The 4757-nt window shown below is 39.6% G+C and overlaps 1 protein-coding gene across 1 annotated transcript in view; it reads left to right on the top strand.

The window, feature by feature from the left end:
- Positions 1–3577: 3577 nt before the first annotated feature.
- LOC137995246 (hemicentin-1-like) overlaps positions 3578–4757 on the top strand; it is a 12713-nt gene continuing 11533 nt past the window's right edge. The window contains exon 1 of the mRNA XM_068840822.1: positions 3578–3672. The gene's annotated coding sequence lies outside the window, so the exon portion shown is untranslated. The remainder of the gene's footprint in view (positions 3673–4757) is intronic.

Raw genomic sequence — 4757 nt, 5'->3', positions numbered from 1 at the left:
GTACATGTCCTTTTACTCTTGTTTTAATCTTTGTCTTAACATTATTGTAAGGACTTCGATCATCTCACATCTTAAATCTTGCCACATGGGCTTTGCGGCCACATAACTCTTAGGAACAACATAGTATATTTTGATCTATATAATAGGAAGGAAAAAAGAAAACTTTTAATTCCAGATTTTCTGTCCTCATCGGGGCTCGGTATTAAAAGACAACGCAAACTGGTTAAAGCAGCAACGATTTTGATCAAGTCAGTAATAAGTCTAAAATGCATGTCGCAACTCTCACCGAACAAATTACAAGGAAATGATATTTCATTCTTTGGGTTTCTCTGCAACCTTCTGAACGATTCTTTTAAGTTTTAAACCTTTTCCTTTCTCTTATCCTGTCATGGTTAATAGGCATGTTTTGTTGCTTCCCCGAGGGGAAAAATTAGTCACTGCAGAAGAGGTTACATAGTCGTGACTTGGCAAACAATGAGCTATATTAATATCACAATAAAGGCGTCTTTTTGCTCCCAAGACAGGAAAGCATTGGTAAAATGCAATCTCATTCCTATTGATCAACTTTCCTGGGAATAAAAAGACACTTCATAAAAGTTTCCTGACAACAGAAGCGACCCAAAGCATTCTGGTCTTGGTTGTATAAGACGCCATCTAGTGGCCGAGGATGTTATGTAAGTTCAACTGATAATTCTCATTTCAAACTCGATACAAGAAATGAATTAAAACTGACATAACAAATACCTTTTTTGGAAAAAAAATGTTTCGAGGTTAAGAACTAAAGCCATTGTCGATCCCATGGCACCTAATTGCTAGTTCCCAAACTCCAGCGTCAACGGGCGCGTTCGATTGACCCTGTTCTGGATTAAGAATACGTGGAGTGATAATTTAAAACGATATGTTTGGCGTTTTGAAGCACCAAGGATAATAAAGATATGTTTAAAATAGCATTTCAGCAGGTGTTTGACAATTTCAATGTGAATCTCCATAAAAATGAAGGATTTCTAACTTCTATACCATGTATTCCTATTCTGGAATACGGTGAATCGAACGCCCCCTAAGAGTGCCAGGTGGCCGTGGGAACGAGAATGGATTTGTATCGGCTAAAACACCTCGACATTAATTGATTCAGCTGAAAGGGCTGCCGCCGTCATGTTTGATTTTTGTCCTAACACAGGTAGCCCAAGCTCGATATATGACTATTTGCACGTAAGAGTAGATATGAGGATTTGCATGGGGAAAACGGTTTTTGTCAAAATTCAGAAACATATTTACGATTTAAAATAAAAAAAATTGCTTACTTTGCTTCAGTCTTGTGTTTCTTTGTCTGTGGTACGGTTTCTGGGTCGATTAAGAGCGATTTAGGTGGTTTTTGGTTCCTCTTATTTCCTCTATGTATCCTTTCCCAAGGTTGGACTCCGAGACGCCGATGGAAAAGGGTCACAATATTCGCTCCCAAGGCTTTGATCGCCTCGAAATTCCACTTAGATGATGGGCGATACCTCCGCTACCCATTCGTTTTCCTCATTCGAGCAGCTTGTACACTGTGAAGGAATTAAGGGCCGCCAAACTCTACAAACATTTCCTTCGAGAGCCATCGGATGAGGCTTTATTCACAAGCCGCGTTATCGAAACCTTTGGAAGATCGCTTAGCCACCCGCAATTGGTCAATGGGCAAAAGGGTGACCAATCAGTGAGTTTTAGGCCGGGTCACTAAGCGATTTTCCAATCGATCCACCTGTGGTCCTACGAACTTGCATTTTGCATTTTTTACTCTTTAAATCTCTTTTGTGCTTATCTAGATGAACACAAGTGCTTGACTGATTAGGGAGTCAAAAATCAAGTCAAATCAAAATGTGAAGAGTTTTAGACGTGGTAGGAAACCCCGGTATCAGGAGGAAAACCTCTCGGAGCAGAGAACCAACAAACTCAACCCACACATCTGGGAATCAAATCGAACCCGGGCAGCATTAGAGAGAGGCGAGTGCTCTCACCACCGCGCTATTCCTGCTCCCTAAAACTGCTATAGAGGTTTTGCACGCGGCATCCATGTTGCATGGCAGGAACAATAGATTCTTTTTCCTATGGGAACAAATCTTCTTTCTAATGCAAAACATTTTCATTGTTCCTGCCCTGCAACATGGCTCTCGTGCAAAACCTCTATAAAACTGCTATATCCCTCTGAAAATTCTGTTTTTTTTTTGCCGCCTTTCAAGATAAGATTTAAAGTAGAAATAGTGTAATGACAAGATTGTATGCCTTAGCTTTTTAAGTAAAATATTAGGGGAATTATTGAACCCTAAATAGAGCGCATAAAGCCCTAGAGGTTTTCATACTTCTTGTACTGTGAAAAGATAAACTTGGAAAGGCGCATGCGACAAGCAAACGTGGGATTCCGTCCCGCGCAAGGGATGTAACAGGATTTTTGAAAGGAGGGGGGGGGGGGGGGGCACACTGTGTCAAACAGAGGGTACTCACCAGATTGTGGCGTTTTCTCCACCTGAATATTGCAGGTTGTTTTGCTTAAAAAAGGCTTCCACAGGAAAGGGGATGAATTTGTTGACTCAGAGTCCGACATCATCGGCCGACTGAACGACGCAGAGTACTGAACGAAATGATATGTGAAATGAATCGAGGTTTTCTTGTAACTGATGCTGAAATACTCTTCTGAATGATGACCTCTCATTTGTGCATTTAGGTGATGTTTACATTAGGAACCAGCTGCAGCAACCGTGAAACAACTAAACGGCAAAAATAAAACCTAAAAATAAAAAATAGAAGCTTTGTATTTGGCATAAATTAGTGTTCACACTTTAATTGCATGTGTTTTTTACTAAATATTTTAAGCCACCTTGCTTCATTTGTCATGCAGGCTTGCTTGAGTAAAGTTAATTTTTCAACACTTTTTTTCATTTCGTTTCTATCGGTACACTTATTTTTTTTATAAGAACGTCTAATTTTGGGGTTGAGGCCGACCGTTTTTATTTTTTTTTTGTGAATTGGGCTCGAAAACGTTCTTCAACATGTTCTTAATAAAGGTTTTGTGGTATACTATCAGGTGCGACTAAAAACGTCCCTAAGTATTTTAGTTATCTGTACTATTAGACTACATTTTTACATTTCTTTTCAGTCAGTTCATTTGTACTACTAACAAAAACAAAACAAAATCACAAATGCAGGCAAAATAATGACGTTCTTAACTAACTAGGCATGTTCTTAAAATTTTGGTTACAGTGTAGTTTCTAATCCTCTACGTAAGAAAAGTCATCACGTAAGTCAGATTAATATCTGGAACGTTCTCGGTGTTTCTCTCTTACTCAATGTTATACTGTCGGACGAAAATTTAAGACGTGAGGAATATAGTCATCGTTAAAGTTTAAAGCCCACATGGTGTCGATCGTAATGGTTTCTATTCAAAAGTTAATGAAACGCTGCTGAGTCGTCTGAATGATACAATTAGAAGTTACCAGAAGTGTTTCAGTTATAAGTGTTTCAGGGTCACTATTTACTTAGCTCTGGCCGTCTTCGGTATGGCTTTATGATGGCCAGTGCAAACTGACTCTAATTATTTCGATCAGTTTAACTGACATTCTATCAGTCTCTCACCAACGATGGAAATCAGAATATTTCTGATTTGCATTTTGATAGAATATTGCAATGCATTGCAGGAAGGTAAGTCTGTCTTGTTTCATTGTCTATGTGAATTGGAATTTATCGGTTTCTTTCATAGTTGTGTTTCTTGACTTTTCCTCTGTCAACGATAGACCTACGGTTAAATCCGATTTTGAGGAACACGGATGCGAATAGGATAACGATAAAGAGCTAACGTCATTTTTCGAATGTTGAAAGCAAAGTAAAGGAAGTTTATTTAAGTGTCTAGTCTTCCAGCTCTGGAGCACTAATTGGGGACACTCTAAACTGATATTAACAAATTAACGCAAATCAAATCAAATGTTGGTTTTCGCACGAGGAGAGGCGGGGAAAAACCGGAGTACCTGGAGAAAAGTAATTATGCGTGTCAGAGTCGAACGAATGTTTGAGGGGAGGCTCTGGATTGTTTACTCCACCAGTTACCATAAGTCAAAAAGTGTAACACAAATTAACAAATCGAAAGTCTCACTCGGCTGCGCCTTGTGAGTCCACAACAGTTTGACCACTGTGATGACGAATATCGTTGTCGATAAGACTACAGACAACGCTGAACCACTTTCTATTAGTTTTTTTACCACAATACTCAACGCCAAAGAAGTGTTTATTTCAGAGCGTGACCAAAATCATGACACGAAGAAAGAGCAAGCGTTGTCGATAACTTTCTCGCAATATGATTGGTTTATTTTCCAAAATGAGCGTTCCTGGTTGGCTATTACATTGCGGGCCTTTATCAATTGTACTGCAGTAAAACAAAGGCCAGTTGCGTTTAAGTAATTTTCTCAGTCACATAATTGTTTTTTGTATAATCAAAAATAGACATAACACCACAACATTACGATGGACTAAGTTACAGTAAGAGAAAATGAGGGGACAGAGAGGGAGGCTCAGGGCGTTAGCCGGGATATGTCATGTCCACGAAAGTTATTTTCAGACGAGCGGAAGTCTGTCTTCCGAGACGTCCGCACACAGTCTTGCCACGCTCTCAGGTTCTTAGTAAAAAGAGAAAATGGCGGCGCACGTAAAAGGGTGACGAATATTCATATCCATTCAAACATCAGATCGAGGTTGGCCTGCATGCGGACGCCTCGGAAGACACACTTCCGCTA

The sequence above is a fragment of the Montipora foliosa genome, chromosome 3 (assembly GCF_036669935.1).
Source record: "Montipora foliosa isolate CH-2021 chromosome 3, ASM3666993v2, whole genome shotgun sequence".
In the NCBI taxonomy this organism is placed as follows: domain Eukaryota; kingdom Metazoa; phylum Cnidaria; class Anthozoa; order Scleractinia; family Acroporidae; genus Montipora; species Montipora foliosa.
Note: the sequence above shows the minus strand (reverse complement) of the source record. Positions and strands in the feature narration are given on the sequence as shown.